The sequence below is a fragment of the Chenopodium album genome, chromosome 4 (assembly GCF_948465745.1).
Source record: "Chenopodium album chromosome 4, dcCheAlbu1.1, whole genome shotgun sequence".
Lineage (NCBI taxonomy): Eukaryota > Viridiplantae > Streptophyta > Magnoliopsida > Caryophyllales > Amaranthaceae > Chenopodium > Chenopodium album.
Window position 1 is genome coordinate 48,440,099 of NC_137837.1, and position 12,500 is coordinate 48,452,598.

The 12,500-nt window shown below is 34.7% G+C and overlaps 3 non-coding genes across 3 annotated transcripts; 2 read left to right on the forward strand and 1 right to left on the reverse strand.

The window, feature by feature from the left end:
- The first annotated feature begins 2,759 nt into the window (after positions 1–2,759).
- Positions 2,760–2,830, forward strand: TRNAF-AAA (transfer RNA phenylalanine (anticodon AAA)). The gene has a single exon. It is a non-coding gene; the product is annotated as a tRNA-Phe (tRNA).
- Positions 2,831–4,989: 2,159 nt separating this feature from the next.
- Positions 4,990–5,063, reverse strand: TRNAD-GUC (transfer RNA aspartic acid (anticodon GUC)). Its single transcript has one exon. It is a non-coding gene; the product is annotated as a tRNA-Asp (tRNA).
- A 1,173-nt stretch (positions 5,064–6,236) lies between these two features.
- Positions 6,237–6,308, forward strand: TRNAT-GGU (transfer RNA threonine (anticodon GGU)). The gene has a single exon. It is a non-coding gene; the product is annotated as a tRNA-Thr (tRNA).
- Positions 6,309–12,500: the final 6,192 nt, after the last annotated feature.

The window sequence follows — 12,500 nt, forward strand, 5'->3', positions numbered from 1 at the left end:
GAAAGCGGAACTGCTTGACGTTGCATATTAGAGCTCATTAAAGCTCGATTTGCATCATTGTGCTCGATAAAAGGAATGAGGGAAGCTCCAATAGAAAAATATTGGAAGGAAAAGATACTTCGAAAATGAACCTGTTCCCACGCAATAGTCAGGAATTCTTGACGGTATCGAGCTGGAACAACCTGTTCCTCCTGAATACCCTGATTCAGGGCCAAAGAATTTCCGGACGCTAACATATAGTATTCATCCCTGCTTGGTGATAAATAAAGCATATGCACTCCTTTTGGTCTTTTAGAAATTTCATAATAAGGACTTTCTAGAGACCCCCAAGGACCAATCCTCGCATGAATTGCTAAGGATCCAATAAGCCCAACATTGATTCCTTCAGACGTGTCAATTGGGCAAATACGTCCGTAGTGACTAGGATGGATATCTTGTATCCGAAAACTCGCGGTTCGCCCTGTCAATCCCCCAGGGCCTAAATAACTCAACTTTCTCCCATGAACGATTTGCGTCAAGGGATTAGTTCGATCCAAAACTTGAGATAATGGATGTAATCCAAAAAAAGATTCAAAAGTTGTTGTTAATGGGGTTGAAGTTACCAAATTCTGAGGAGTCGGTATTAATTTATGCCGAATTGCTCCACATATAGTTCCTCGAACCACGTTTTCTAAACGAACTAGAGCCAATCCGAATTGATCTTGTAAGAAATCTGCGACAGACCGAATACGTTTATGTTTGAAATGATTCATATCATCAAGTGTACCCATTCCAAATTTCATTCCAATCAAATGATCCGCAGCTGCCAATATATCCCGCGGTAACAAAAACGTATTGGTTTCGGGTATATCCAGGTTCAGTCGCCAGTTCATATTTCGTCGACCAATCCTTCCTAATTCGCATCTTTGTTGAAAGAATTTTTTTTGTAAATCCTTACATAGGGATTCCGAAAATAACGGATCCCCACCCACACAAGCAAATTGTTGATAAAACTCCAAAATAACATTTTCTTTTGACCCAATTTTTTTTTTGTCCTTATCATTCAGAAAAGACAAGAAAATTTCCGGGTAGAAAACATTATCCAGAATTTCGCTGAGATTCGACCCCATAGCTGATGATAGAACTAAAATAGATATTTTTTGTTTCCTACTCACCCGGGCCCATATCCTTGCCTTTCTATCAATCTCTAAGTCTGATCTTCCTCCCCAATCTGATATTATGGTGCTGGTATAGACCGGAATTCCGTTATGGTCCAATTCGGATCGGTAATAAATACCCGGGCTTTGCAATATTTGATTGATCACAATTCTATATATTCCATTTACTATAAAAGTTCCCAGGGAATTCATGAGAGGAATATTTCCAATCAAAATTGTTTGTTCTTGCATCGCCCTGCTGGTTTTCCAAATTAATCCTGCGGACACATATAATTCCGAAGAATATGTAAGTGATTTATATATAGCATCTTTTTCTTTTATCATGGTCTCTGCTAATTGATATGTTTCCACAAATAATTGAAATTCAATTTCTTGGTCTGTATCTTCCATTTTTGGAAACTTATAAAGTTCTTCCGTTAAACCTTGATCAATGAACCTCCAAAATCCTTCAAATTGTATCTGATTAAACCCAGGGATTGTAGACATTCCCCCATTTCCATCCCGTAGCATTTGCACGCAATTCCCCATTTATTGAAAAATCCTATTTTTGGCTCATCCTTCGTTGAATCATATAGATCGAGCTATCTCTGATGGAATTTAAATTCTGTTTACTAAATCACATAAAATTTGACACAAAAACTATATATTCATATAGGAGCATATATGGAATGTATGAAATATGTATGAAGGGGGGAATACAGAAAAGTTTCTACTCAAATTTTAAAATGTAACAGATACAAAAGGAATTCTGCTACTTATACTTAACTTAAATTCGATTTATAAAATTGAGTTTTAGTATAGAATATCAGTTCCATTTCTACCATTATTATGATATTACATATTCCAACCCGATTGGATACCAAAAACGAAACAGATGCAGGATTTGATCCCTTCGCCGAGATAAAGACATAATAATCAGAAACAATAAAGAGTTCATTTATTTAATCAATATTTTTGGCCCTTTTGTAACAATACAAAAAAAGGGATTTGCGTAGAAAAGAGATATTTTTACCTATCTTAGTACTCTATTTGTAGAATTACTAAAATATCGTTGTATTGTAAAGCAGGTTATGTTTATTCTATTAAATAGTCAATTTAACCACGTGCAGATATCTATATATCATGTATAAGATACTTGACTGTCGTCTGTGTAATTTTTGTTCTGGTTCCGGGGTTTACATATACTCATAATTCTTGTTATAATTGCAATTGAGAAAAAGAAAAAGGAAATAAAGAGTTTTCGATTTTTTCTTGAAAAGATGCAATAATGATTAGTTATCCTTTGGATTTTCTTATGTCATTAGGTAAACATAATTTGAAATCAAAATTTACGAATCGTTCATGAAACCGCTGTCAAGCCAATAGTTAATGGTTCCAATTGATCGTGTTTATCATGAATTTTGACTGAAAGTCCGTAGTTTTTGGTCTGAATCGAATCAAAACAAAAAAAGAAAGATTTTTCTTTTAGTAAGTATTTAGTAAGTAGTGGAAGGGCAACCAAGGAAAAGAGATTCAAAATGCAAGTCCAATAAATAAAAAACGAAGTGCAGTAATCTACCCCCAAAAGGGACTATTTAAGTATCGTCTATTTTGTATCGTTTTGGCGGCATGGCCGAGTGGTAAGGCGGAGGACTAAAAATCCTTGTTCCCCAGTTCAAATCCGGGTGTCGCCTGATTCTAATTAACAAAAGACTCGAACTCCCTTATCAACTGCTATAATCGATAACTCCCCGAATTCTTCGTCGGCCGAGGGGAAGGAGAAGAAGGGGTCTCTTGGTACGTACTTGTGGGGTTCTCAAAAAAGAAAGTTCTGTAAATTCTTGTGTCTAGGATTCAAGAAAAGATTTTACTTTTAGTAATTTTAGTAAGTAGTAGAAGGACTATCGAAAACTCTCCATTCCCTTCCAGCCCTGTTGACGCGATTACTGACTGGGCCTTGAAGTCGGCGGGAGGGAATATCTAACCAATTTCGAATTGTGGATAAAGAAAAGCGTAATATAGTTTCTATACAAACTCAAAAGAGTCTCTGAGCTGAGTATTCAGGTATTGGATTAGTTCATTAAAGGAATAATCCCCAAAATTTTTGACTCTGTACCAGGGATTTCACTATTATTATGAAACAATAATGGAAAAATTCCTTCATATTCATAGAAATAGGGGACATAATTCACATGGATATTGTAAGTCTGGCTTGGGCTGCTTTAATGGTAGTCTTTACATTTTCTCTTTCACTTGTAGTATGGGGAAGAAGTGGACTCTAGAAATACTAATTTAGTTTAGTTGAGGAATAAAACTGTATCATTATCATTTGTTTTATCGATCGCTTCGCAAAGTGTATTTAAAGATAATAATGTCAATAAAAAAGATATTTCAATAATTCCCACGTTTATATTTCGAAAGGAGATATAGATGATAGGAAATTTATCTAATTGAATTTTTCTTAAATTTCCACGAATGGACTCTTATCAAAATTCAATTAGATAAGTTTTATAAGTATAATGGGGAACATCGGATCCCTTTTGTTTCAATATTTCATTTCAAAATTCAAAGAAGTTTTCATCCCATCGAACTCTTTCGAGCATCTATCCACCAGCCAATCAATTCAATTACTTTTCTTCTTGGGTTGGCTTGGCAATGATAAAAAAAGATTACTAATTTGGTTTTTTCTTAATATATACCAATCTTTACTTTTTTTTCTTTGATTCTTTCGGCAGGTACTGGGATTAAGTTTGTATCTTTATCATAAATTATATATAGTTTATAGTACAGCGTCTTACACGAAAAAAGACTAATCTAATTGATAGTATGGTAGAAAGATTCATATGAATCTTTCTACCATACTATCCGCTCTCATCGAATATTGCTGATTCGCGCCTGCTCGTTTCAGTTAAGAAACGCAATTGGAATCCGTCAAAGAACTACGAAATCAAGTTTCATTCAAATTAATCATTCTGGCTAACCGTTTTTACATAGATAATAAGTAAAAAAGCAGTAGGAACTAGAATGAATAGTGCAGTAGCAATAAATGCGAGAATATTTACTTCCATAATCTTATCGTTTTTTTACGTACCATTAACTCGGGATTTAATCCCATAGAGATGATCCAAATTTTATCTGTTGATGATATTGAATCAGATTAATATCAGGAATAACAATATTTGAGCTATCATATCAATTCGCGGTCGCGAATTGAATAGTATACCATAGGAAGCTCTTTTATCCATACTGAATCCAAAAAAAGAAAAATGGAATTTGTTAGCTAATCAAGAATTCCCTTAAGTTATCGTTCTTTTTTACTCTTTTTTCTAGAACCTGACGTCTTTCTTGTACAATCAATCATCTAATGAAGTTTCACTTTTTCGTTTCCACTTCCGCTGGTTACAAAAATCCAAAAACAAAAAATAGAAGGAAATGGGATCACTCTGAAAAGTATTTTGTCAAGGTAATTTTAATAAAAAATTGGGTGTTGTACAAGAAACAAATTCCATTTATACATGTACTCCCGAGAAACATCTGGAATTCTATTCCATTAGATAGACGCGAGAAATTGAAATACCAGACCTACTATGTTATCTTTTGAAATCCTAAATAAAATCTTACCAATCAAAAAATTTTCTAGTATTAAGCCACATATCCGTTTTAGGAATTTGTTCTAGTTCAAGTAATGGAAATTTTTCTATTTGTTTGAAAATGAGAAGAAAATAAACTCAAAAAGAAAAAAAAAGACCTAAGAATCATCCGAAGACTTCCTATTAAAAGTAAAATTCTATTGTTGTTCTTTTCCAAAAAAGTGGAAAGATCCATTGATCTATTTATTGATTATTGGATCCGTCGGGACTGACGGGGCTCGAACCCGCAACTTCCGCCTTGACAGGGCGGTGCTCTAACCAATTGAACTACAATCCTAGGGAACTAAAGTATACAGTATCTATACTTTTTATATGATTTGACTCAAAGCATTTCTAGGTAGAATTTTTGTGTTGTAACAGAGACGCGAGTGATATATTTATCTTCATTTCACATGAATATGGACTTTACTTTATTTAGTGAGAACGACACGAATTGCTAGTCAATTTTTCTTATTTCAAAATCTATTGATAAAATAAAGAAAAAGAGTTTTCTTTTTTTCTTTCTATTTTTTTCTATTTATACTTTAACAATTTTAACTTAAAGGCCATACCATAATATGAATCTAGATCATTATTCTGATCAAAATTTCAATTTACCGAAACAAATAAATAAAGCAAACAAATAGAAAAAAAGAAAGTATAACAGAAAATTGGATTAGTTTTTTACGTATATCAGCCGTTTCGGGAAGACAAAAACCTTCGCCTCATAATGGATGAGCTGATTATTGGGCCGAGCTGGATTTGAACCAGCGTAGACATAGTGCCAACGAATTTACAGTCCGTCCCCATTAACCGCTCTGGCATCGACCCAGGAAGAATCAATTCAATTTGAAGCTTATTGCTAATCTATGATCAACTTCCTTTTGTAGTACCCTACCCCCAGGGGAAGTCGAATCCCCGTTGTCTCCTTGAAAGAGAGATGTCCTGAACCACTAGACGATGGGGGCATATGGGCTAAACTTCCATTATACTATGAACATAATATGAGCAGTTTTTTGAAATTGTCAATATAATCGAATAATCAGATTCAAAAGAACTTTCCGTCTTACACAATTCCATAGAATTTTTTTGTCATTTCAATTTCATTTATGAATCATTCATTCGCTAGAAAATCCAAAATTATTAAATATTTATATAGACTAATTTATTCATTAAAAATGAATCGAATATTACTAATTAATCTAATACTAATTAGAATATTAATAATTAATCTAATACTAATATAGAACGCGAGATAATATGAAATTACAGAATACTTTCCGTTGTCGAATAGAAAGAAAAAAGGGAGTTTAAGTTAAACAAACCCTATTAACGCATGTCAAAACGAGTCCCTAGCTACTATCCAGTTACTTAATGTATAGTATATAATAACTTATTCTATGTAATCTATGTACATAGATATATTTTTGGTGGATATACATAATGACTAAGCCAAGAATTGGCTAAAAGGGCCCTTTTAACTCAGTGGTAGAGTAACGCCATGGTAAGGCGTAAGTCATCGGTTCAAATCCGATAAGGGGCTTTTTAGGTTTTTCATAAAACTACAGTCTATTTGAGCGGGGAATATGATGTGAATTATTGATCCGAAAATCAACAAAACACAAGGGATATGTTTAAGTCTAATTCTATACAGGAAATCCACCAAGAATTAAACAAAAACTAAGATTAATCAATTAAGAATCCACCTAATTAATCAATCCAAACGAATGTTTTAACTAAAACAAGCAAAACAGCAATTGATCGCAATCAACCAAAACTCAAGTATGCAACTTAAGAAATAAATCTGAATATTAATCTATGTATGTTTATTCGTGTGTTTACAGCCCTATTTATAAGACTTAGTTTACCTAGGAAGATTAGGACAAGTCCCTAATTCAATCCTAATTAAACTAGAATTCTAACTTGCTTGAAGAGCAAGCACCTTGGCGCACAAGCATACACCAAACTGATTTATTTTGCTAACTAACTGATTTTTAAAGCAACTAAATAAATAAATAAAAATTAAAGAATTAAATAAAGATTAAAGATCCTAATGCTTGAACCAAGAAAAACCCTTTCAAGTGAAAGGTAAAAACTTGTAAGCAAAATCTAAGTAAAGAAAGTTCAAGAAAGTGAACTAGACTCCAAGAAAAGCCACTAAGCAAACCGTGGCTTTGCTTTGATATCCAAGAAAGTGTCCATGCAATGCTTGGCTTGAATCAATGTTTAGGGACAAGTTATCTTGATGCATGATAAGCAAATCTTCGAAGTTCTCCATGCTTAGACTTGCATCATCCTCCTCTTCTTCGAAAGAATTTGTCCTCAAATCTCGAAGTTCTTCATCAGGAATATACTTAGCCAAATCGCCAACATTGAATGTAGCACTAACTCCATATTCTCCCGGAAGTTCTAACTTATAAGCATTGTCATTGATCTTCTCAATAATCTTGAAAGGACCTTCACTTCTAGGCATCAACTTATTCTTGCGTTTTCCGGGAAATCTTTCCTTTCTCAAATGTAACCATACCAAGTCTCCAACATTGTAACCTTGTTGCTTTCTATGCTTGTTTGCTCTAGCTTTGTACATGTCATTTACTTTCTCTATTCTTGTTCGAACTTGAGCATGTAATTTCAGCATACTCTCCAACTTAGACTCGGCATCTTTGTGAATTAACTCACCCTTAGGCAATGGAACAAGATCAATTGGAAGTTTCGGATTGACTCCATAAACTACCTCAAAGGGACTATGTTTGGTAGCATATGTAGGTGATCTATTATAAGCAAACTCCGCATGAGCTAACTTGATGTCCCAATCCTTTTGTGTCTTACTCACTAACCCACGCAAAAGCGCACCAAGAGTACGATTAGTAACCTCGGTTTGTCCATCAGTTTGTGGATGGTAAGATGTACTAAAGAGCAATTTAGTTCCCACAAGCTTCCATAGAGACTTCCAAAAGAAACTCATGAACTTTGTATCTCGATCACTCACAATAGTTTTTGGAATTCCATGCAATCTAACAATCTCTTTGAAGTATAATTCCGCCACTTTCATAGCATCATCCACTTTGTGACAAGGAACAAAATGAGCCATCTTAGAGAACCTATCCACAACAACCATAATAGAATCTTTCCCCCGTTGTGTTCTCGGCAATCCCACAATAAAATCCATAGAAATATCTTCCCAAGGTGAATCTGGAACAGGTAAAGGAGTATACAAGCCTTGATGAAAAGTAGCCTTCGCTTTTTGACAAGTTGCACACCTAGAAATAACTAGTTGCACATCCGTGAGCATCTTAGGCCAATAGAAGTGTTCTTGTAACATACTCAAGGTCTTTGTAATGCCAAAGTGACCAGCAATTCCTCCCCCATGAGCTTCTCTAACAACTAGCTCTCTAATAGAACACTTAGGAAGACAAAGTCGATTTCCTTTGAAAAGAAAACCATCTTGCAGCAAATAAGAACCCACGGCTCCTTTAGAACACTCTTCAATCAATGTAGCAAAATCATCATCACCTTTGTAGTATTCTTTGATCAATTCAAAACCAAGTAGCTTGCTATTTAGAATTCCAATCAAAGTGTATCTTCTAGATAATGCATCAGCCACAACATTCGATTTCCCTTCTTTGTACCTTGAAGAAAAATTAAATGATTGTAAAAATTCAACCCATGTAGCATGTCTAGGATTGAGCTTTTGTTGTCCATGTATGTACTTCAATGCTTCATGATCAGAATGCAACACAAAGTGATTAGGTCGGAGATAATGACTCCAATGATCTAAAGCTCTAACAATGGCATAGAACTCTTTATCATAAGTAGAATAGTTCAATCGAGCTCCTCCCAATTTCTCACTGAAATATGCAATAGGCCTCTTCTTTTGGAGTAAAACTGCTCCAATTCCAACTCCACTAGCATCGGTTTCAACTTCAAAAGGACTTGAGAAATTTGGTAACGCAAGTATAGGTGCTTCACATAGCTTCTTTTTTACCAACTCAAACGCACTTTGAGCTTCTTTAGTCCATTCGAATTTACCCTTGTCCTTCTTCAAACATTCGGTCATAGGCGCCACAATACTTGAGAAATTCTTGACAAATCTTCTATCGAACGAAGCTAGACCATGAAAAGACCTTACTTCACTCATATTAGTAGGAATAGGCCAAGTTTTAATAGCCTCTACTTTTGAATGATCAACTGAAACTCCATCCTTTGATACAACATAACCAAGAAAAGTAACACTAGGCACTAAGAAGTAGCATTTTTCAAGCTTAGCATAGAGTTTCTTCTCTCTTAACACTTCAAACACACTTGTTAGATGATTTAGATGATCATGCAAATTTTTAGAGTATATCAGAATATCATCTAAATAAACAACAACAAACTTGCCAAGGAAAGGTTTAAGTACCTCATGCATCAACCTCATGAAAGTGCTAGGTGCATTAGTGAGTCCAAACGGCATCACCAACCATTCATACAACCTTAACTTAGTCTTGAATGCTGTTTTCCACTCATCTCCTTCTCTCATTCGAATTTGATGATAACCACTCATAAGATCAATCTTAGAAAACAACTTTGAACCATGTAGTTCATCAAGTAGATCATCTAATCTTGGAATAGGAAATCGGTATTTGATAGTGATGTTATTCACACTCCTACTATCAATACACATGCGCCAACTCCCATCTTTCTTTGGGACAAGTAAAGTAGGCACGGCACAAGGGCTCATACTTTCCCTCACGTATCCTCTAGTCATAAGCTCTTCAATTTGCCTTTGCACCTTGTAAGAAAGATTTTCTCCCTTTGATTGTTTTCCATAGGTACGGTTTTAGAGTGTAGCGCCCTTCTTAGAACCAAACTTTGACCATGAGTCTCGGGATCAATTTCGTCAACATGCCCCTCCTCTTCTTCAAAGTTTTCCTCTTCGTTCTTTTCTTCATAGTCACTACCCTGCTCACACTTAGCTTGTTCTTGTTCCCACTCTTGAGCAGTCATTACTCTTTTTGATGGACAATTAGTTGCAATGTGACCAAAACTACCACACTTGAAGCACTTCCTATCTTCAACAAGCTTTTTAGGAGCTTCAAATTTTGATTTAGTCTCCTTGTAGTTCGAACTAGAACCACTTTTCTCCAAGCTGTTCTTCTCAAAAGGTTTAGTGAAACCCTTTACAAAGGACTTAGTGTACGTCCCTTTCTTCCCCTTTATCTGTTTTTCAACTTTCAAAGCTACCTTGCAAACATCCTCAAAGGACCAATATTGTTGCAATTCAACTTTTTCAGCAATATTATCATTCAACCCCGAAATAAATCTAGCAATCTTATGCTCAACAATCTCTTCTAAGCCACATAGCATGCATAACTTTTCAAATTCACCAATATAATTCTCAACAGTCATAGAATTTTGTTTAAAAAGTTGCATCTTAAGATAAACATCTTGAATATAATCACTAGGTACGAACCTTTTTTTCATGTGCTTCTTGAGTTGTTCCCAAGTTGAGATTCTTGCACGCCCCTCCTTATGCCTCTTCTTCTTTAGATTATCATACCAAAGACTAGCATAACCGGTCAGTTTCAATTCAGCCAATTTGCATCTTTTCCTTTCATCATACTCCTTGTAATCAAATAGTGTCTCGGCCCTTCTAATCCACTCAAGGTATTTTTCAGGTTCATTCATACTCCCATTGAATTCGGGAAGATCTAATCTAAGGTTCCTATCATCATCCTTTGGTCGATCTTTCCTCCTAGGCCTTGGTGATTCATCACTTGAGGAATAATTATTTCGTGGCCTCCTTGGGTTCCTCCTTGGTTGTTCTTCCTCACTTGAACCAGAATTAGGGTTAGAATTCCCTTTCCTTGAAGAATCTCCAGCAAGAGTATCAAGCCTTTTTAATATCTCATCCATCCTTGCTGCCAACTCGTCAATTCGCCTATCTCTTCTAAGATTTTGAGCCTGTTCTAAGGTTAATCCCCTTGGAACCTGTGGAACTTCCTCGTCACTCATGATTCCTACACAAACCAAGTCAGTTTATGCAAAAATCTTGATTAAAAGATCGAATCTTGAAGGAAAACTAGGCAACACAAAAACCGGACTCCCATCCGCAAATCAGTGCACAAACACCAAATGTTTGAGGCTGTGTAGAACGCGTTACTCAACTAAAAATTATGAAATTTTATATGGTGATAGCTGGACGTGTTTAGAGTTCAATGCAAAAAGAATCACTCAAAAATTCCCAGCCAATTATTCCCAGTTTAATTTTTTCCGAAGTTGCGCAAACCTGCTCTGATACCAAAGATGATGTGAATTATTGATCCGAAAATCAACAAAACACAAGGGATATGTTTAAGTCTAATTCTATACAGGAAATACACCAAGAATTAAACAAAAACTAAGATTAATCAATTAAGAATCCACCTAATTAATCAATCCAAACGAATGTTTTAACTAAAACAAGCAAAACAGCAATTGATCGCAATCAACCAAAACTCAAGTATGCAACTTAAGAAATAAATCTGAATATTAATCTATGTATGTTTATTCGTGTGTTTACAGCCCTATTTATAAGACTTAGTTTACCTAGGAAGATTAGGACAAGTCCCTAATTCAATCCTAATTAAACTAGAATTCTAACTTGCTTGAAGAGCAAGCACCTTGGCGCACAAGCATACACCAAACTGATTTATTTTGCTAACTAACTGATTTTTAAAGCAACTAAATAAATAAATAAAAATTAAAGAATTAAATAAAGATTAAAGATCCTAATGCTTGAACCAAGAAAAACCCTTTCAAGTGAAAGGTAAAAACTTGTAAGCAAAATCTAAGTAAAGAAAATTCAAGAAAGTTCAAGAAAGTGAACTAGACTCCAAGAAAAGCCACTAAGCAAACCGTGGCTTTGCTTTGATATCCAAGAAAGTGTCCATGCAATGCTTGGCTTGAATCAATGTTTAGGGACAAGTTATCTTGATGCATGATAAGCAAATCTTCGAAGTTCTCCATGCTTAGACTTGCATCAGAATAGAAATATTGTTTGTTGATATTTTGAAAGTACAAAAGAAGCAACTTTCTAAGTATAATAAGTTATACTTATTAGTAGTAGTTATAAAGTTGAACTAATATTCATTATATTATAATGATAAGCGGTTTCTCGAATCAGCAACTATTCCTATTTTTTATTATTTGAATCAAATTTCTTGGAATGGAAAAGTTCGAAATCAACAAATGAAAAGTAAGTGGACCTGGCCTATTGAATCATGAATATACCCGCTATTCTGATATTCAAATTTGATAGAGATTAAATTGGAACAGTTGACCTTTTTTTTCTTTAAACTCGGCTTGAATTTGTCGATATTTCCGATTAAATCTTTGTATTCCTAGTTATTCCATAGAAATAAATTGGCGAGTCTCTTCCGCCTAGAAGGGAGAAAACTTTGTGGTTATTTCAAATCACAACCTAAAAAAGCCATCTTCCATATCTTAGTTTTCTTTGATTCCAAAACGGAATGCATTTCGATCTTATCTATCAAATAAGATTGCGATGATAGTGTGGTTTCCTGTACCAACTATTTCTATATCCATGCATCCCATATTTTTGTTCCGACAATGGGATAAAGAATGCATGCGTGAAAGAAGTTATCATTTTAAGTTTCCTAGTAGTTTATTGTTTATTGAATATCGTATGGAATTCAAATTAAGTAAAAAATAGAAAATTCTCTGTATCTTTCTTCGATCCGTGAAAGTGAAACGA